The sequence below is a fragment of the Dromiciops gliroides genome, chromosome 3 (genome assembly GCF_019393635.1).
Source record: "Dromiciops gliroides isolate mDroGli1 chromosome 3, mDroGli1.pri, whole genome shotgun sequence".
NCBI lineage: Eukaryota > Metazoa > Chordata > Mammalia > Microbiotheria > Microbiotheriidae > Dromiciops > Dromiciops gliroides.
The window spans coordinates 236739864-236763522 of NC_057863.1; the positions used below are offsets into that span (position 1 = coordinate 236739864).

The 23659-nt window shown below is 34.4% G+C and overlaps 1 pseudogene; it reads right to left on the reverse strand.

The window, feature by feature from the left end:
- Positions 1-370: 370 nt before the first annotated feature.
- The window catches only part of LOC122747401, a 122255-nt pseudogene continuing 98966 nt past the window's right edge, over positions 371-23659 (reverse strand).

The following is a 23659-nucleotide window of genomic DNA, read 5'->3' on the forward strand; positions in this document are numbered from 1 at the left end:
ATCAAAGTAAATGCATTTCAGTGCAAAAATATCAGTGACATTTAAAAATAATTATAATGGAGTTTTTGTTAAAACTTAAAATAATGGCCACTCACCTGTGTAAGACAGACAAGGGTTCCAATTTGGTTAAATTCTACTAGAGCCTTTCCCAAATATGCTGATTGTGCTACTAACTTCATGAAGCCTTTTCACTGCCTTGATTGATCCTGCTTACATGGCAGGGCCACTGATAAGAACTGCCATTCATCTGATTAGCTTCTAGACAGTCCTAAGGAGCAAGGGAAGAGAGCAAGAGAAAGGTCTTCACAGAATCTCTATGCAAGACACTATTTGTCCTCTCCAGAGAGGAGGGCTCTTACAATAATTTATTTTAATAGCCCTGGGGAGGAAGTAAAGGCATTGCAATCAGAGAAGGGTGACAGCAATGTCCTAGGTCTGTAAAATTCTGACAGCAGACAGAGTCTGGATAGGAGTTGTAGGGTGAGGAGGATACATTGCCACTATGGTCTTCTAGTTGGTGTGGATAAACTGTTCTGCTGTGGCTGAGTGAGGTATGAGCCCCAAAGTAATCTTTCTGAATCTGGATCAAGTTGGCAGTCAACATCTCATAACTTTATGCATCATAGAAGTAAAGAGTAGTGTTGAAGCAAAGTATGAGGATGCTAGTCTGCATGTTGGTGTATTACATTCACTTCTGGGTATAATTTAGAGGGGTACAAATGAGGTGTTAAATGATTAGGGGAAGAGGGAAAGCAGTAACATGCTAAGACACGAAGGAATTCAGACCTCTTGTAAACACCCCAAAAGGGAAGTACTGTTAGTGGTGGAGAGGAAGGGGCCACCATGTACTCATGACAGTTTTGCATGGTCAGCTTAAGGAAACCATCCAAGAGAAGGTTCTGGAGTTGGGACTTCTAGTCAAAGGCATCTTAAATTTTCCTCAAGAAGACACTATGGATGATGTAGTCACCCCTCCATAATAGGACAATATCATCATAATTTAATGTTCAGCCAAACTCTGGCTGTCTGCCTTAGAAGCATAAATCATTGGATGTAAGAGATAATCTTAGAGGCATAGAGGGTCTTTCATATGTCCTCCAGAAATGATTTCTTGTTAACCCAAAACATACTCTTTCAGGGTGAGCAAGCTGTCAAATTCTTGCTGGCTTGGATCTGCTCATTCATCAGAGATACTAGGCAGTGGGCAAAGACACCTTCTCCAATGAGGCTGTCAAGGACCCCATACTCTAGTAATGAGATGTCAGTCCAATTTCAAGTACCCTTATGGCTTGCACCATCCCTGATCTTCTCCAGAAGGTGTTGGCTGTCAGCATCTTGGAACTTAAGGATATTGGCTGTACAATAACACTATTAGGTCTATATCCAAAAGACATAAAACAGTGGGGAGGGAGGACTTATCTGTACAAAAATATTTATAGCAACTTTTTTGTGGTGGCTAAGAATTTTAAATTGAAGGAATATCCATCAATTGAGGAATGGCTAAATAAGCTGTGGCATATGATTGCAACAGAATATTATTGTGCTATAGGAAATGAGAAGCAGAATGATTTCAGAAAAGCCTGGAATGACTTACAAGAACTGATGCAAAGTGAAATGAACAGAACCAGGAGAATGTTATACATAGTAACAACAATATTGTTTGAAGTATTGTGAATGTCTTAGCTCTTCTCAGTAACTCAATGATCCAAGACTATCCCAAAGGACTAATGATTCATACTATCCACTTCCAGAGAAAGAACTCATATTCTTTGAACACAGAGTGAAGTGTGCTTTCTTTCACTTTATTTCTTTCATTCTTTTTTCTTTTATTCAAGTCTTCAAAATGACTAATACGGAGATGTTTTACACAATTGCAATTGTGAAGGAGTCCAGTTCTGTCTTATTCCATTCTTCAAATACCTTGTTCAACTCATCATGTTTCATTCTCAGGGTGAATTTCATAAGGCGAGATAGGTCTCACAGATCAGTTGGATGTTTCCTTATTCTATTCCATTGTTCACAATCTTAAAAAGGGACTGCACCCTCATCTCCCACCCAATCACAAGAGGGTTCCCCAGTGCCCACTTTGGTAGCAATGCTTTAGAAGATTATCTTGATGTGGAGTTAAGATTCTTTGTTCCCTCTAGCCATGAGAGATGGCCCATACAGGGCCCCTTCCTCTCCACCACTAACAGTACTTCCCTTTTGGGGTGTTTACAAGAGGTCTGAATTCCTTTGTGTCTTAGCATGTTACTGCTTTCCCTCTTCCACTAATCATTTAACACCTCATTTTTTCCCCTCTAAATTATAACCAGAAGTGAATGTAATACACCAGATATGAACTGACCATACAGAAGTACAATAGGACCAAAGTATCACTGTGTTATTCCTGGAAGCTGAGTTTCTCTTGATTGCATTTTTCAAAAAATTTTTTGAGGCAATTGGGGTTAAATAACTTGCCCAGGGTCATACAGCTAGTTAAGTGTTAAGTGTCTGAGGCTGGATTTGAACTCAGGTCCTCCTGAATCCACGGACGGTGCTCTATCCACTGCACCACCTAGCTGCCCCTCTTGAATGCATTTTGATGTAAGACAAGGGCAAGGACAAAGCAACAAGTATTTAAGTACTGACTATTTTCCAGGCACTGTTATAAGTGCTAGAGGTATAAATATCAGCAAAAATAAAGACAACCTCTGTATGTAGGGAGTTTACATTCAAATGAAGGAAGATAACACATGACAGGGAGCTGAACAGCAAGAGGATGATGTCAAATTATATAAAGGCAGAAGCACATCAATAGAAGGAATGTCAATTGACCAGTCTGTGCCACTATCCATAATAGAGGCATGGAAAGGAACTCACCAGTGGGAGAAGGGGTCCACAATGGCAGATTTCAAGTAGAAAGACTGAGAAGTGAACTGATGTTCAAGGATCAGGATGCTTGAAGCACTGAGGGAAATTCAAAAAGAACACTGAAGATGAGGCATGGTTTTGAATTCCAGAAAGTCAAATGCATGGCCAGGAAGGAACTGAATATAAGATAGCCTGGGAATTTCAGCAACATTGGGACACTGGAAAGAACTCACTAATGGGAAAAAGGGGCCACCATGGCAGATTCATGTTTCAGAGTGATAAGGTCACAGGGGTAAATAAATGTTTCAGGTTGAGGAAAGTAGCAAAGGAATTATTTTGAGAGTAAGACTATCTGGGGCAGCTAGGTGGCTCAGTGGATAAAGTGCCAGCCCTGGATTCAGCAGGACCTGAGTTCATATCTGACCTCAGACACTTGACATTTTCTAGCTATGTGACCCTGGGCAAGGACATGAGGAAAAAGAGGGCACTCATATAATAAGAGCAGTAAATGACATGAAAAGTATACAAGAAGAGGAAGAGGGGAAATAATATGTTTCATAATATGTTCGTCCCCAAACATTAACATATTTCCTACTCATAACCTGCACAGTATATTCCTTTTATCCTCTTATTTCCTTATTCTCCAAACTATCAAAAAACATCAAAATGAACTCCAAACATCCTGCCTTATTTAACATTCTCTATGATCCTTGAAGACTTTAAGTTTCTGATTCTTGATTCTTCTCCTATTAAAATGTAAACCAGGGCAGCTAGGTGACACAGTGGATAAAGCAATCTGGTCTTAGACCCTTGACACTAGTTGCGTGATCCTGGGCAAGTCACTTAACCCTCATTGCCCTGCAAAAATAAAAAAAATGTAAACCATATATAGACCCTTCCAAATGATCCAATGCAATAACTGTTCTGTTTGTTTTTAATCCAATGTTTTCATTTCAAAGTGTCTGATTAGTTATGTCTTTTTTATACAGAAACAGTGATAATGCTCCTTCAAATTCATTAGAGGTCCATTTTCCCCATATAGTATTCCAGCTATCAGTGCAGCTAGGAGGTGCAGTGGATAGAATTCTGGACTTGTACTCAGAAAGGCCTGAATTCAAATTTGAACACTTACTAGCTGTGTGATCTTAGGCAAGTCACTCAACCCTTTGTTTTTGTTTCCTCATCTATAAAATGATCTGGAGAAGATAATGGAAAAACACTTCATTATCTTTGCCAAGAAAACTTCAAAAAGAGTCACAAAGATTCAGGTACTACTAGAACAACTGGACAAGAATATCTAATTTTGTCCTGAACTAGTCAAAATAAGGATTGATTCAATCATAAACAAGATTAAATACTCACAACTACTCCAAAAAATGACATAGAAATACATTAAACTCAAAAGGGAAATAAAAAGGGAAAGCCTTGGAGGAGACAGGGACTTGAGGGAAGGTAGGATAGATAAAGTGGTAGTCATAAACAAAATAAATTCCACTAATGGAATGTAGAGCATGAAAGAATGGTTAAAAGGGAAAAAAATGAGTAATCAAAGATGAAGTTTTATTTTTTTTAAAGAAGAGAGAATCATGAAGTATGAAATATATATTGAATTATAGATTATTGATGTTAAGCAAATTCCTCTTGGGGTGGAGGACTACATCAATAAGAGGAAAAAAGATTCAATGGAATAAAAGGAAATATGCAATTAATATGCATAAATGAATAAACTCATAAAATGGAATAAGATTTTAAAATTGATTAGGAAATATAATGTAAAAATATTCTTTTTAAAAAGAAACATTTAAAATATGAAAAATCACAAAAAGTTAAAATTAAAGGCTAGAGCAAATCTACAATGCTTCATGTCAGATCAACAAAGCAGATGCAAGACTTGAGATTTCAGGTAAGGTAACAGAAATAATAGAAATGAAAAGACATAATCTATGAAACTACATTATATTTAAGGGATATATATATATATATGTATATATATATATGTGTGTATATATATATATAGTCATGCCACACCACATATTATCATATGCAATATTCTATTATAAAATATCATATCACCTATTTTCCTATGTTCAGTGTATTATAGGGTATCTAAAACAAATGAAAAGTTAATTGAATTGTAGTAAGAAATAGATATTAAAACTATAATAAAGAAGGGACTCAATAAGCACCTATCAAACCTGGACAAATCAAACAAAATATCAACAAGTAAGAAGGAAAGGGATTGAATAAAACTTTGTAAAGTCTATCATACATTTATTGTGAATACCAAATAGCATAAGGAGGCAATTTTCATATTCCTCAGCAATGTATTTTTCTTTATCAATAATATGTATTATTATAATTTACCAAGATATAAAAACAACTTCAAAACTTGCAGAAAATTTTAAAAAATTAATACCATCTTTATTAAGCAAAGTGGAATATAGAATCTTTAAAAAAGTAATTGAAGACCAAATAACTTCATTTTGAATAATTTTTGTATCAAAGAACAAATGAGAGAAGCAATAGAACATTTCATCAAAAAAAATTACAGAGATGATATTAAGAAATCTATGGGGTGAAGTTAAAGCATTCCTTAGATGTAAACCTATATCTATAAGTATGGTCACAGCCAAAGAAGTGAAAGGACAGATCAATTAATTAGGCAAGAAACAAACAAAAAACACCAAAAAAAATTGAAAAGTCCTACAAAAATTATTTATATCAAAGTAGAGATTAATCAAATTGAAAGCAAACATTATATTAATAAGTAAAACTTGGGAATTTGGGGGTAAAAACTAATTAAACATTTAACTAACCTCATTTGAAAATGAATACATCAAAAAACACAAAAAGTGGGCAGGCATGTGCCATAGTGGATAAAGCACTGGCCCTGGATTCAGGAGGACCTGAGTTCAAATCCGGGCTCAGATACTTGTCACTTACTAGCTGTGTGACCCTGGGCAAGTCACTTAGTGATCAATGATTGTCCGACCCCCCCCAAGCCCCCCCAAAACCACAAAAAGAATTATCAATAACCTAAGAAACCAGAGGAAACTATTAAAAACTATTTTGCCAAATTATATGTCACCAAAATTAATGATAGATGAAATTAATAGATATTTATAAAATTATAAATATCTAGATTAATAAAATAACAAAAGATCACTTAAATAACTAAACCAATACCAGGAAAAAATAGAAGCTATAAATGAACTTCCAAAGTAGTAGAACAGAATAAGAAGAATATACAAATGAATGCTATCAAATATTCAAAGAACAATGAATTCCACTATTACTTAAAATATTGGAAATATATATCAAAAAGAGCAGAGTTAGGGATACTGTAGTCTCCTCCACTCTTCAAGAATAAAAATAAAAAAAAAGAGGTCTTTTTTTAATAAGCAAAAGGGAACAGAGGATGGCCAGATAGAATCATAGATGAGTGAGGAAACAATATTGTTTCCTTAAGTTGAAACTAGTACACACTGAAGAAGATTATCAAAGTACTTCAAAATTGTAATTGACTTTGAAAGGTTTAACATACTTTCCTCCATTCTTTCTTTTTCCTTTCCCTTCCTTTCCTACACATATATGTACACATCCACATATTAATATAAACACAAATATATTCATATATGTATATATATTATATTACTGTATACCACATTTAAACTAATATACTTATCTATGTAATAGCTTCACATTAAATACATGTTGCAAGTACCAAGAGAGTCTTGCAAACTTGTTTTACTACCTTTGCAAATTCCGTACACTCTGTGATCAGATAAACAACCCAATAATTTTCTGTGACGTGCTGTCTGTATAAAACAATGACAACAACAACAAAAACCCAGCAAGTATTAATTAAGTACCTAATATGTGCTACTAAGTTTAATGTGTGCTGAACATAAAATACAAAGAATGAAACAATCCTTACTCTCAAAATGCTTACATCTTAATGTGGGGATCTATAGAGATTAGATATAGCGATAGCTATAGATTATATTCTTATTGATAAATAAGTGTATTGACTGACCTTTATATGCATGCAGACTGCTGGTTTTTTTTTTAAAGTTGCTAGAGACACAATTTTTGGGTAAGTATATATTAATTTATCAATATTATATCAGTAAAGTATTCACCACATGTCTCCCTAACTTCTCATGGTCTCAGATAGCATGGTAGAGAAAACAGGGAAAAAGCTTTATCATGCCATTTAGTGGGAGCAGGAGAAAAGCCCCAAAACATCCATGCTGTCTCACAGAGAGACATGTGGTCTCAAGGAGAACCAAGAGAGAGTGAGAGAGACAGTAACTATATTATTTCAGAGAACCAAGAAAAACTCGGAAGACAGCCCAGAAGCCCTAGCAAGGCATTTTCCAAGGGGTTTTATACTCTTTTGATAGAGGTGGGTCATTATACATTGATCAAAGCTAATTGGGTCATTATACATCAAACAGATCTAATTGGTTAGCATCATTCACGTCTTGAAGGTAGTCTACATTAAAATGAGCTCTATTGATGACATCATGAAAAAGAAGGCAAAAGAACCTTCACTTAAATTGTTCAAGGCAAGGTCCATTTTCTAAGTGTGTTTTAATTCCATCAGTCCTTCACCCACTTAGACAAAATAATCTAAATCTATTCCTTGTGTTCCACTGGGTTTGTCCCTGATGAGATTTGATAAAGTTTCTCAAGGACAACTGGACTTTCTGAAGTGGGGTTGGGTGGGGGAGAAAGAACTGAGAAATTGATCTCTGGGTCACCCAATAAATCCATTAATAATACTAATACTACACATAATCATATGTTTGTATAAACAGATATGAATATATTTGTATACATATGCATATCCAGCTATCTAAGGAAGAACAATATAATAACAATAGTGAATTATTGTCATCAAGCTCAAATCAATAGAATGAATGCATAAAGCTTACAATTTATTATAATCAGACGTGGTTTTGTCAACTCAACTTTTTTTGATCAGGTCAAATCAATCACTAGGCTCATATGTTATAGAGAAAATACTGATTTAACTTAGAAAAAACTTTTCTTCATTAAGCATTTTTTCTCTAACAATTACCATTGATTCTCCATGTAACTAAATTTTAGGAAAATATTAGGAATGTAAAACCAACACTTTTCCCTTAAAGGTAAATATTTTGATTTTAATACAATATGGAAATATTCTGTCTGGGTCTCTTTATAATCTTCTTTCCATCAGTAAAACGATCTCCAATTTCTGCTAATTCCTTGCAATGCATCATTAGATAAAGCCCATTTTAATAAAGAGAATCCAGGTGTACTGGTAAAATACTATGATTGAATACCTTTAATCTCTTGGCTTCATTAGGTAGTAGCAGACTGTCATGGTCTTTTCTTACTTATTCTGCTTGAGCTGCCAACCCTTTCCTGTGGCTATTAATAATGACAGATCATTTATTACTTTATGAGAATACAAATACATTTCCATCTCCATCTTATATATTTCTCCAGCCCTAAAGATTGCCAATTTAGAAAGTCACTAGCATTCCAGAAGAGATCGTTACATTTATTTTCAACTTTAACACTCATTTCCAAAATTGCAATACAAACTTAGGCTGAATAATTATGGATTTTTCTCATTTGTGATTTCCTACCTTCTGCCAAATTGTACTTGGAAGCAAGCTCAGAAATTCAGTATATTAATTATAATAAGTAAGCCATTCTCAGAAAACAACTAACAAATAAGTAATAAGCCCATGGATAGTTGTACTGCTACTATACAGCACCAACAACTGATTGAAAAATATGATTAGAAATAGGTGTATTAAATAGAAAATAATACAAAAAATAGCACATTTCAACTCAACCCAATAAAATGTCTTCTTTTGCTAATAAAAAAGCCAATATTGACATTTCCCTGGGATACAACTGAGACACAGCCAGCAGGTTATTCTTTATGTGTGTTTTTTTTTTTTTTGCTTTTCCCAACTCATCTTTCAAACCACTTAAAACAATCATATTATCTATATAAACTCTCCTAAGGTGAGAACATATATCTGAATATTTTGTTACCACTTAATAATTCAAACACATGTATTTTAAAAATGTAAAGCGATGTGCTGAGTGACACATAGTGTCTCCAACCTGAACCTGAAATAAAATCCAAATGAATATGAATCAATGAATAAGTGGCAAAGTTTTGCTGGAAAGATAATTCAACATTATGGGGATGGAGGGCAGATAATCAATAAAGGATTAAAAGACTGGGAGCAGCTAGGTGGTGCAGTGGATAAAGCACCAGCCTTGGATTCAAGAGGACCTGAGTTCAAATCCGGACTCAGACACTTGACACTTGCTAGCTGGATGAGCCTGGGCAAGTCACTTAACCCTCATTGCCTCACTAAAAGAAAGAAAGAAAGAAAGAAAGAAAGAAAGAAAGAAAGAAAGAAAGAAAGAAAGAAAGAAAGAAAGAAAGAAAGAAAGAAAGAAAGGAAGGAAGAAAGGAAGGAAGGAAGGAAGGAAGGAAGGAAGGAAGGAAGGAAGGAAGGAAGGAAGGAAGGAAGGAAGGAAGGAAGAAAGAAAGAAAGAAAGAAAGAAAGAAAGAAAGAAAGAAAGAAAGAAAGAAAGAAAGAAAGAAAGAAAGAAAGAACAAAGCCAAAAATAAAACACCAATTAAAAGACCTGGGTTCTAGTTAGGGGTATGCTGGACCCAGCTTGAACCACCCCACAAGAAATGATTATTGAATGAATTTTCAGAGTGAACATTTAAAACCAGGAAATCTGTAAACTGGCTGTTTAAGCCCTCATTTGTTGTTTTGTTAATGGTGTAGAAATTTTTTACTGAAATGTTTGAGAAAATAACAATAATATTAAAATTTAAAGTGTATCTTGCATACATTTTTGAGAGTCACTTATTGAAAATTGATCAAAACTCTTTTTTTTTCCTGATGGAGGAGCCTAAAAAAGGGCAGACATAACTTAAGACCTGAGCTCTAATAAACAATAGCCAAAATAGTTAACAGATAACCTAAGACTTGATCAATAGTAGCCAGAAGGGTTAACAGAGAAACTAAGACCTGAGTAATCAGAGGTTTATTATCAACCAACACTATCAACAGATGCTTAGAGAAGGTAACCAGGGACCATTAACCATTAATAGTCATTAATATTCCTAGATGAGATGAAACAGAAACTGCTCCTAGAAATTATATCTTAAAGCAAAGAGATACCCACTAGCTCTGACAAATTTAAACACGTCTTTAGGAACATGGACAGAAAAGACCAGATATGTCCTTAGGTTCACCTTATGATATTTAAATCCCAAAAACACACCCTTAGGCAAAAAGGTACCTACCTTGGAGGATGTCTTAGAACCCAAGGAAGTCCAAAATAAGATGTGAACCTCCCACAAGAAGAAGATTAGGATAATGAGGAAATAACCTACTTCTCTCACTATAAATATAACCATTTTCATCTCTCTATTCAAGACACCTATCTCCTTTGGGTGATTCCCCCTGTAGCCACCAGTCTTCTAATAAAACTTGGGAAACTGAGTCACTGAGTCTTGCAATTCTTTTGGATGCCTCATGATCAATTTGATTAATTAAATCTATGCCAATGTCACTTCTATTCCAAAATAATTAGCTGTGAAATCTTGGACAATTAATTTCAATCATCTGGCTCTTAGCTTACTTGATCTTAATATCAGGCAGTCATATATGATGATGTTTTGATATTTCTAACTGACAGTTTAAGATTCCCTGTTAATTTTGTCAGTGGAGTGTGTGTAAGTATGCATGTGTATGGGTGTTTGTGTGTGTGTGTGAGACAGAGACAGACAGAGAGACACAGAGAGAAACAAAGAGAGAGACTTAGAGGAAAGATGGAGTAAGAAGGAGAAAGGGCAAAATTTTCAAGAGGAAAAGGGAGAAAGGTTAAAAAATGTGAGATCATAAAAATTATTTTTATTTATTCTTAGATTTCTTTTATAAGAACTGATAGTTCAATTTCCCTTTATTCATTTTTCCATTCATGTGTCTATTCATATACTAACTTAGCAAATAAATTTTTATATGTACTTATTTGTTTAAGGGGGATTTATTATTTATTCATTTATCCATTTATCTATCCATTTATTTTTGGTGCCAAGTTCTTGACTTCATTAGCATGGGGAGCTCAGGTTGAGGGAACTTCTTTTTAACCAATGTAGATAAATCGCCCTGCAACTTGTTATGTGAGAATGTTGCCTCATATTATATGGTATTGATATTTCACAATATTGGAGTGAAGGGGCAGAAAATGTCACCTAGTGTGATTGATTGCTGAATATTATTCAAAGGTAAATTGATGAAAGGAAATGGATCTCCTCCTATGCGTTCCTTCCCCATTGATACCCATTAATCTCTATGAATATTTTGTCAGTGATCTGTTTGGATATGACATTCTAATATACTATAGGGGATTTTCTTCTTTTTGTGGATAGGAAAATTTTATTTTCCTTTCAGAAAGTAGAATACTAGTATAGTGAATGAGAAATTCAAGTCTCTTGCTGTTCTTCACTTCATGAGAATAAGTGTTAGCTCAAAAAGCGAAATTGTTGGTAAGGGTGTCAATTATAATGTTGATTGAAGAGAAGTACTTTTTTTTCTTTTTTTCTTTTTCTTTTTTTTTAGTGAGGCAATTACGGTTAAGTGACTTTCCCAGGGTCACACAGCTAGTAAGTGTTAAGTGTCTGAGGCTAGATCTGAACTCAGGTAGTCCTAAATCCAGGGCCGGTGCTCTATCCACTGTGCCACCTAGCTGCCCCTGAAGAGAAGTACTTTTAAACAAGTTTCTGATATTGACATTATAGTTTTTAATAATTTGAGTGTCTAAAGCAAGCTGACTGTGGCATCTTACAAAATGGTATCACATTAATACAATCCCTTTAAAATATCATTAATTAGATATGTAAAGAATTAATTATTATTTGAGGTTTTTATGCCTCAGCACGCACTGGCCTGGGGCTCCGCGAACCGCAAGGTGCTCCACTCACTGGTTGTAGCCATTGCCATGGTGCTGGCATCTCTCCTCATCACCACTCCCCAAAGCCTACATGGTCCTGGCTAAATTATAATGACTGTAAGTCTAGTGAGGGCAGTCATGTGACTGTCAGAGCAGCCATCCCATTGGCTGGGGCTGTGTGGGGTTTTTCTGGGATTGGGGGAGGAGAATTGGGCCTTCTAGCTGGATGCTGGAATGACAGGAGTTCTGCTGCATATTCTCAGCTGAATCCTGGACGGTGGTATCTTTACAGGTTGTATAATTTCCTTTTCCCCATTTTATTTCCTTTCCCTTGATCCTACTGATCCTGTCTGTGTGTGTGTGTTTTTTTCTGTTTGTTTGTTTTTGTTAAAATAAATCCTGTTCTGTTCTGAGGGAGGCTGCCGGTCTCCTTCCTTGCCCCAATATTGTGGCGAGCCGCTTAGCTAACACTCCCCAATTAAAAATTGGTCCCCACAGATAGAAATCAATTGATATGCATCAGCAACTTGAGTCCTAAAAGATAAATGCAATCAGAACTAATCTCACTGAACAGGGTAAGAGACCTTAAGTAGAATGATGCATTGTCCAAATATCAAAGCCTTGCCCTTCTAAAATATGTTGACAGCCAGAACTACATTGCCTTGTGAAGCCAATTTTTTGGCAATCCATTCAGCATCTCACTTTGTGACCTAATTTGATACTCCTCCTGACAGTACCAAATGTAGTTCAGGCTTCCTTGATGGCTAAAAATAAAAAGCAGCACACAAATGAGAAGATGCTTCTACTTATTAAGAAATTCACTAATTGCCCTATTGGCAGGTTATCCTTTATAAAGAGATAATGAAAAATTAATTATGAATGTAATAGGGTTTGCAAAATTGATGAAGAATATTCATTGAAAATTCAGCATTATTATTATGAATGTTTTTCTCTATGCACATTCAATGAATTCTAGTGGAATTCAAATGTTAAAGAAATTTACATGTGGATACATTTACTTATGCTATAGTGCAGAGTGAATTGGTCTTGGAACCAGGTCTTAGCTATGCTTCCTTCTATGACACTAATGGAAAGTATGAACTTGGGCAATCATTTACCTGCTATGCTTTGTGTTCTTCACCCAATAGAGTTAATGATACTTGTTTTATGTGCAAAATTAAGCTTCTATGATGATCAGAGATAATATAAGCAATAGTTCTTTGAAGAGTTAATATATGTATATTTGTATAACTATGACATTCTCATTTTAAAAAAATTATTATTTTAATCTGCTTCTTATTGTGTTTTTACCCCCAAGAAGTTCAGCTATAAACATCCTGTAAAGATTACTTATCCTGCTATAATTCTATATTTAATATTCTATGTATTTAAATACATATTAAACCCATGGTGATAAAACACTGTGGGTATTTTAAAGGTTATTTTCCTTTTAGTTGAATAAAAGGGTTAAATTGATAGCTCATTTTCTGTAGCCTCACCAAAATTATCTTAAGTAGTATAACTCTAGAATAAAAATTAATGCTGAGGACATGTTTTTTCCATTTTCCATGTGATTTTTATCTTATTTACTGATTCTTTTCATTTCATGTGGTTTGGAAAATATGAGTTTGTTATGATAGAATCAGTTAAAAATGCTCTTGGGGGGTCTGAGATTGATTTCATTGCCTCCTTTAATAAAATAAGGATCATAATATTTTCATTCCCTGACTCAGTTTCTTAATGAGGAAAATGCCTTGTATATGTTAACATGCTATAAAATATTAATATTATTATTTATCATATATGATGAGGTATACATGCTATGAAGAACTAGCAAAGAATATATTCATAGTTTATTTCTTAAATAAAACTAAATAACTTTGCAATTTACATAATAATACATATATAACTATTCAATATCTATGAGCTGTTATTAAGTGGTCAATTTCAAAATAAAACATTTGATTTGGCTAAGCTACCAATAGGCTTTTTTAGGAAAGTAATGGACCCAGTCATTTTCTTTACAGGTTGTAGATCAACATTGCATAAATGTAATAAATTATGGAATATAAGAATTCATAGGTGAGACTTTTAAAGTCCTCATTTTAGGAAAAGGAAAATTATTTTTTTTCTTTCTACTTAATACAGTCTGTGGGATATAGAAGTCACATACTTGTTCATAGAAGTGGATTGATAGTAGATAAATTCCCTCACTCCCACCACACCAATGTCAATTTCTTTATTGCACTCTGAGAGAGACCTAAAGGTACTATAATTAAAATTAAGGTTATGTAATTCATAATGGTTTATTCTGCTTAAGTGAATATTTAGACAAAAATTCAGCGAGTGAGAGGCATCAATTTCTGGCTGAAATATATGGAACTGATAAAAGAGTTTTCTTTCTAAATCTTTTGTGGATCCATAACGTTTTTGTTTTGTTCATGGTAGGGAAATGATCAGACAATTATGGCACTCACCATCACTAAAATAGGTTGGATTTTCTAGGGAGAGCCTCTTAATTTTATTTCTCCATCATGACCCTATGCCCCGAATTTCCATAGATATAAGCATATGGTAGTAGAGCTTCAAAAAGAATAAAGTAAATTTAAACATTCTTTTTCTATTTGTTGCCAATTGAGTTTCACAGATAATAATTATGACTCATTTATAGAGTACTTTGCATGTAACTAGTTTGCTTTATATATATTATTTCATTTGATCATATCAATAACTCTGAGATATCTAGTAAAAATATTATTCCCCATTCTACTGCAACTTATATAATCAACATGCATTTATTAGGTACCCATCATCCTTCATCACCGTGCCAGGTTCTGTGGATGCAAAGAAAAAAGTAAAACATCCCTTGCCCTCAAGAAGCATATATAATAATGGGAAACAATGTGAACATATAAAAACAGCTATAAAACAGATATAAGATAATCTTGAAGGGGAAGGCACTCCTCCCCAATACATAATGTGCAGTGTAAATGTACAGTAGTCTAATATTTGATCCTGGGCAAATCAAAGCCCTCATTTGTAAAATGAGGACGATAATAGTACTCAAGGTTGTTGTGAAGATAAAATTAAATAATATATATAAATTATTTTCAAAACATAAAACACTGTAGTAATGTCAGTTACCATCTTCTTCATTCTTCTTATAATCAGGAAGTATACAAAGATCAAATATTAGTCAGAGAATTTTTATCTATTGAGGAAAACAATGTATCAACAGATAAGTAAATAGAAAATATTTACATTTCTATTTATTAAAAAAAACAAAGTTTTTTTTTATTTTTAATATACACAATTCATTTTTTGGAAGATTATAAAACTATCTTGACCATAGAGTATCGGCATGCTCTAGGGGACTGGTTTGGAAATAAGGGCTCAACTATAGATCTGTCAGGGGTGGAGGATAAAATCAGTCTGAATACACATATAAAAAGAATCAGTTTTGAATATAGCTGAAATATATTCTGGTGGGAAGCATCAGTGAAAGACAGGAAAATGAGTTGAACAAAAGAATCTAGTCATTCAACTGTCTCCCCTTTCACTCTCTTTTAAACCCTGATGGTCCAGCTTCTAAACTTATCATTCCACCAAAACTACTCTCTCCAAAAGTACCAATGATCTCTTTGACAAGTAAAAAGACCTTTTATCAATTCTCATTGACCTTTGTGCAGCCTCTGACTCTGCTGATCATTTTGGTATTCTCTTCTTACTAGGTTTTCAAGACACCACTCTCTCCTGGTTATCTTACTTATCTGAACTCTCCTTCCTGGATCCTTTATCACTTCCAAATAAGACCCTCTAATTCCCCCCTGCCCACATACAATACACCTCCATTGTTGTATAAGGCAACAATGTCCTCCCAATGTCTCTGGCCCTTAACCTAAGAGTCATCATGGATTCCTATCTCTTTCCCCATTATCTATATTGCCCTGGCCTATTAACTTCATTATAAAATATCTCTTTTCTATACCCCCTTCTTTCTTCTGCACCTGTTACCACTCTAGTTCAGAAACTTAGTCCCTCATGCCTGGATTATTATAATATCTTATGTAAAGGTGACTACCTAAAGTATCCCCTCCCACCCACACCCACACCCAGACTTCAAATCATCCTCCATTTAGCTAACAAAATGATTTTCATAAAGAGTAGGTCTGGTCATATTACATATCCCCCCTACTCATTAAACTCCAGTGGCTTCCTATTATGTCTAGGATCAAATACAAAATGTTCCATTTGACATTCAAATCCCTTCATAATCTAACTCCCTCCTACCTTTTTTAGTTTTCTTATAAACTCCTCACCAGAAGGTACTCTGCTATCCAGTGACACTGCCCTCCTGAATATGCCACAAACAGGACATTCCATCTCTTGGCTCTAACCATTTTCTCTGGCTGTCCTCCATGCATAGAATGCCCTTTCTCCTTCATTCCAACTATTGATAGGAAATCCACATTCTATAGGAAGCCTTTCTCAATGCCAAGTTAAGCCCAGTACCTTTCGTCTTTTAATTATCTCCTATTTATCCTGTTTATAGATGTATATAGATCCCTGTTAATGATATAGAATGTTTTTAATATAATATCACAAAAATATTGTCTCTTTATTTAAGCATCATAAGTATATTGGAATGAGTCTAAATATATATTTTTGGAGAGTGAGATTTGTATTTGAACTGCTTTAGACATTTTTTTAAACATAATGAGAGACCATCAGTTATATAACACACTGACTGACGTCTTTGCAGTGTCCCATATTGTCTTGTAATTATGATCCTCATTCATTAATGATACTTTAGAAGCAGTGATTTTAATTCATTCTATTAATAATATATGTAATAAACAGTAGTGAAGTCGTTAAATCTATTCATTTCTAATTTCAGGGGTACTCTGGCTAGAGATACAGGATTTCTACTGTTGCTAACAGATAATATGCTCTTGGGAAAACAGATGGTTTATTCAAATTGGAATTTACTTCTAGAAGAAAATACAGAAGATAGAAAGATTTCATCCTCCTCAATGGACAGAAGCAGATTAGCTAATGACTTAACAGGCAGTGTCTTATTACTGTGATGCAATCAATTTTAATTATTGATAGTGGAAAAATTTCTACTGGAGTAGTCTTTTCTTGGAAAATTGTAAGTCCATCACTGTCCTAATAAAGGTCATAGTATTAAGCCAGTAGAACTGCCTGAGACAGGACACTTCCATAGTTTAATCAATAGCACAAAAGTTATCTTCCTGTACCTTTTAAATGAACTTTGAGTGATCTGGTGACCACTGGAAAGAAGTTTTTGTTGTTGTTGTTGTTGCTGTTGTTGTTGTTGTTGTTTTGATGTGTTTTTTTTTGTCATTCTATTGGCATGGCTAATATAATTAAAATTAGAAAAAAATACAGAGTAACACAGAGAAACAACGCTCTGGATGAAGTGGCCCTCTGCAACTGTAGCAAGATGATCTAATAACTCATCTCTCCTCTTTTTGATTCAGTTCCCACAACTCATAAAGGAGTGGATATAATTAAGTGATATTTTAAATTTTTTCAAGGATTAAGAACCTAGTTATATGATTAGACACAAGTCTTACTAAAAGGGAATGCATTGGAGATCTGGTATCCCAATTCTAGAGCTCAGATAAAGTTTCAACTTGAAATGAAACTATCAGCATTAACAGCAATGCACTGCATTACTTTCCTCATATAGATAGATCTAAATACATAAATAGCCCACCTTTGGCTAATCCGAGAGGTTTTTTCTAAACAAATATAATAGTCATTTTTTTTACTCAGAAGAAATTATGGATTATCAAGCACTTTCCAAATATCATTTCATTATTAAGTTTAATACATTCTAAAATGAATATATCAAAGGCTAGAAGGTCTAATGAAGTTTGATCTCTTGTGAAGGCAGATTTCTTTCTCCTCCTGATATTTCAATGATTGTATAATTCAATGCTTATCTAAAAATCATTTTTTTATCTAAAAACATATTATTACATAGGTATATTTTAGGAAATAGCATTTATTTCAAAATACTAATTTGTCTAAAATCCAATGTCTGACATTCATATAGCACTTTGCAAACATTAGATCTTTTGATTTCCTTAAAGAGTCCTGTGTTGTAGGTGACATTATTAATCCCATTCTTCAAATAAAAAAAATCTGCTACTCAGAGAGATTAAGTGACTTTCCCATGTTCAAGATCTTAATTAATTAGTGTCAGGAGGTTGATTTCATCCCTGCTTTCTCTTCAGTTCTAGTCTGGGATTCAGACTATTGTCCTACTTAAATCCTTTAGTCAAGACAAGTTAACAAGCTTTTATTAAGCTGTTACTTTGAACAAAGTATAGAAACAGAAGAGCTTTAATGTTGAATTCAGTTGTCATAGGATCTCTGACTTCTTCCTTCGTTGCTACTGCTTAGTCATTCTTCCTCTCCCTTCATTATTCTCTTTCCTGTGAAAGCTGCAGAATCAACCAGTCAATAAATTGACAAATTACTTTGCTAGGTTCTTGGAACATAAATAACCCATAAAGAATGGATCAATCTCTGCTCTCGTAGAACTTACATTCTAGTGGGGGAAACTACAGTGTCTAGACATGAACATGTATGTGTGTCATCCATATATGTATATGTAAGTGCATACATATAAATATATCTACAAATATATGCATAATGTATGCATACATTTATGAATCAAAAATGTAAATTAATGAATATCAATGTTTTCAAAGTGCTTAAATACAAAGAATTTTTTAGAGGGAGGGAAATATCATTGGAATGATTAGGAAAAATTTCAGAATGAGGATGATACTTGAGCTGAGTCTTAAATGTAGACAGGAAAGTGAAGAGGCAGAAATGAAGAGGAAGGATATTCCAAGCATTCAAAGTGGACAATAGAAAAGTGTAGGGAAAATAGCTGAAGCATCCTGAATGAGGAAAAGGTACAGTTTGGCTGGATCACAGACCATGGAAGGGCAAATAATATCTAGTAAGGGTGGAAATATAGGTAAGGGACAGGTAATGAAGGGTTTTCTGCATCTTGCAATTTATACCAGATTTATCTCTGGATCCTACTTCTCACTTTACTTCAAGGTCAGTCCAGGGTATAGTCTCTGAAAAAATAACTGGTGGTAAGAGATGAAGTGAATGGGACAGGAATTTGTAAGTTTTGGGTCCTATATCAAAGAATGTTCTGGAGCCAGTTCAAACTGACACAAAGGAGCCACTTGTTAAATTTTCAGTGTGAGCATTTACACCTTAGATGTTGTTGGTTATCTTGACTTAATAAAGTGATGGGAAAAATGTTAATATAGATTAACCTTAACAATGTGTCAACCATACATTTTCCTCCAGAGAGCTGATTGTTAAAATTTACCAACAAACAGTATATGTGACTTACATGGCCCATATCATTGTAGCATATGTTCAGCAAAGACTAGTATTCCTGGTGTGAAGCTTGCCAAGCCCTTTTCAGGGCTGATTTCTACTTTTGGTGTTTACCTGATCCACCCAACTTTCACCTGTGACTGAGAAACTGCAGCGTGCCCATGTAAACCATATACCCTAGTAAACCATTTTGGCAGAAGGGCTAAACCAGGTTGAGGGTAACTGAGGGTTCTCAAACTTTTTGGGGGGTTAGGGGGATGTCTACCTAAAGCATGTGAAGACGTCCTCTAGTGAAATAGGTGGATAAGAACAGTTTGTTTCAATGGTCATGCAAGTGGTTGAAAGATGTGGAACACTTGGAGCTGGTGTAGATTTTACAATAAAAACTAATTTAGTCAACAAGCTTGTATGCCTACCAAAAGTAGTGAATGGTAGGCTCATGACAATGCAATTGCCATTTGCAGCAAAGCATCCCAACTTTATCATCAGTGCCTATGCTGCCATCATGACAAACCCCAATGAGGTCACATAAATTTTTTATGAAGACCTGAACACCCTCATCATCAAAGACTACAAGCTTATAATTCTGAATAACTTTAAAGTTAGAGTAGACACAGACTACCAGACATGGCAGGAGGTCTTTAGGAGAAAAGGAATTAGAAAAAATAGTAATAGTCACTTACTACTGAAGACTTCTCCATATCGTGGTCTCATCACCAACACTGTCTTCTTTTTACCTAAAGTCATTAAAACTTTGTGGATGCACCATCACAGCAAATTCTAGCATTTAATAAACTATGTAATTCTAAGGAGAAGAGATACACAGGATGTGAGTGACAAAGGCAATGTATGGTATAGAGGGCTGGACTCATCATAGACTCATCCTCTTGAAGCTAAATATTCACATTCAACAAAAATGATAGCCTCAAGGCAAGACAGCTACTACAAGACTTATTGTGAATGGTTCATCCATATCTAAGGTAGCATTTAACTCCATTAAAACAAGTACAAGTGAAGCTTATAAAGCTACAGAGTTCTTGGCTCAGTAAAAAGGTAGATGAAATTCAGTGTTATGTTATTTAAACAATCCAGAGAATTTTTCTGATGCTCTGTAGGCTGTTTATGGGCCAAAGACCTATGTTGCATCTCAACTACTCCATGATGATGGAGCCACATTGATTACTGATAAGGACATGATCCTGGAGAAATTGACTGAACACTTCTCTAGTATTCTCAACAGGCCATAATCAATCAATGCTAAAGCAATTGACCTTTTTCCTCAGGTTGAAGTCAATCCTCTCTAGCAAAATTTCCAACTAAAGAAAAGGTTTTGAATGCTATTAGGCTCCTCTCCTGTGGCAAAGCATCTGGTGCTGATTTTATTCCAGCTGAGATTTGCAAGGTGGTGGGTCCATTGCTCATACAAAGGCTGAAAGAAATGTGAGATCTATGGTTAACAGAAAGAGATGATTACATGAGATAAAACTGGTAATTTTTTTGTAGTTGTTCAGTCCTTTAAGTCATGTATAACTTTTTGTGACTTCATTTGGGGTTTTCTTGACAAAGATACTGTAGAGGTTTTCCAGCTCATTGTATAAATGAGGAAACTGAGGCAAACAGTGTGAAGTGACTTTCCCATGGTCACATAGTTAGTAAGTGTCTGAATCCAGATTTGAATGCAGAAGATAATTCTTCCTCACTACAAAAAACACTCTGTCCAGTATCACCTAACTACCCATTATTTTGATTACATAAAATTCAAGTTTTTGCACAAAACTACTGCAGCCAAAATTACAAAGAAAATGGGAAACTGAGAAAAATGCTTTTAACCAAGTTTCTCTGACAAAGGTCTCATTTCTTTAGTAGCTGGAGAACTGAGAAAAATAAAAATAAGAATAAGAGCCATTCCTCAGTTGATAAATGGTCAAGGAATATAAACAGGGAGATTTCAGAAGAAGAAATAAAGGCTATGAATAGTCACATGAAAAAATACTTAAAGAACTACTAATTGGAGAAATGAAAATTAAACAACTCTAAGATACCACTTTACAGTTCTCAGATTTGATAACATGGCAAAAAATGCTGGAGAGGATGTGGAACAAATGGTACACATACACTGTTGGTGGAGTTGTCACCTGGTCCAATCATTCTGGAGAACTATTTGGATCTCCACTCAAAAGGCTATAAAGTTGTACACAATCTTTGACCCAGCAACACCACCACTAGATCTATATCCAAAGCAAGTAAAGAAAGGGTAAAAGTACCTTTTATATGAAATATTTATAATGGCTACTTTTCTGATTACAAAAACTGAAAATTGAGGGAATGTTTATTAATTGGGGAAAGGCTGGACAAGTTGTGTCATGTGATTGTGATGGTATACTATTGTGCAATGTCAAGCAATATGGTTTCAGAAAAAAAGTGGAAAGACTTATATGAACTCATGCAAAGTGAAGTGAACAGAACCAGGAGAACATTGCACATACTAATAGCATTATTGTAAGAATGATGAACTGTTAAAGGCTTAGCTACTTCAATTAAGACCATGATCCAAGACGATACAAAGGACCCATGAAAGAAAATGTTATTTCCCCTCCAGAGAAAAAACTGATGAACTCTGAATGTGGATTGAATCATACTTTCTCTTAAACATTCTTTATTTTTGTTGTTTATTTTGTTTGTGACATCTTTTGTAACATGCCTAATATGGAAATATTTTTTGCATGAAAATAAAAAAAAGTTTTCTAGTGATGCTTTATAATATTGGAACACTTCAAATAAAGAATATGTTGAAATAGACTTTATCACTTAATCTGGGAAACTAACCATAACATGTATAACTCTATAGGCAAAGGTTTTGAATTTCAAACTTTGGACTTATAAACAAACTAATGGCACACAAATTCTTTTTAAAATGTAGGCTATCAATGCAAGCATTATCTCTTGATTCATCTACAATGATATGTTATGTCCTCATTGATTATGTCCCCATACCAGTTCAGGTTGCTACCTCTCCTCCCATGAGGGGACAACAAGCTTCATGGGGTCTTTGAAATCTAAGAATCACCTTTACAAATTATTGAAGTAAACGTTAGTGGAGGCTTACATAATTTTTCAAACTTTAAATTTTGGAAATATTTTAAATGACTACTCACACAAATTTGCTTAGGAGAGTGAATTATTTATACAACTATTTTTTAAACACATCCCTTACCCAGCTTAGCTATTCCTTATATCTTACTTCCCTATTTTTTGGGGCGTGGGGTAATGAGAATTAAGTGATTTGCCCAGGGTCACACAGCTAATAAGCATCACATGTCTGAGGCCATATTTGAACTCAGGTCCTCCTGAATCCAGGGCCAGTGCTTTATCCACTGCACCATCTATCTGTCCCCTACTTCCCTAATATTAATATTTTCTTCGTAAAAAAGTAGAAATAAAAGTTATTGATAACACATTAGTAGGGGAAACACAAGAAGAATAATGGAAAACAGACTTTTGTTTTCTTACAGAGTTAGGCAAACTGATATTATTAATATGACATAACAACTTTCACAATTAGGTCCTTAGATAAATAATGTATATAAATATATAGGAGCGAATTAAACCTGGGAATCTATTTTACATAATTTGGGGAATATTCAACCATCCAACCTGGATGGGTTGGGAACTTCAACCTATATTCTACAAACTTGCTAAGATAATTTACCTAATTATTACATAGATCATTTCCTCCACTCATATTCCTAATAACGATGAATTCAATATTAGGGGCCCCTTTATGTGAACAGAACTTCTAAATAATTGACTTTCTATTCCACTCAGCCCTACCTCCCTCTTTCTCAGATGATGTGATGCCTAATATCAGTTAGGTTTCTGAAGATGCAAAATTGGCCATGATCATAGTCTATCCTCCTAATGGCTTCCACTGAAGGCAAGATGTGTAAAGGATTATACAATTTTTCCATGTGCTACATTTTAATGGACATTAAATAGCCTAGCAATAAAGTTAGAATTATCTGTGTGCAATCAGATCATCAAGTGATCAGAGCAAAGGCCAAAATAAATAGCATACTAGAAGGCAGAACGAAAAAAGAAAAGAATACTAGATATGAATAAAGTCATTTCACAATGACCTTCTCAAACATGGTATTGACTCAGAAAAGTGGGAAATACATAAAAGTGAAGATATTGTCTCTATTTCTATTCACTAGAAAATTACACCCCAAATATATTTAAATAATACTGACCCATATCTGTAAAAGTATTTCCAATTTCTACAAAACCCTTATTAGGATATCCTATTCAGCAGCAATGGTATTCTCAACAAAAAATGCAAGATAAACTCTCTTAGATGGTATTCCATGGAAGAAAACTTCTTTGTAAAAAGTTACAAAATGGATTCTGAAATGTA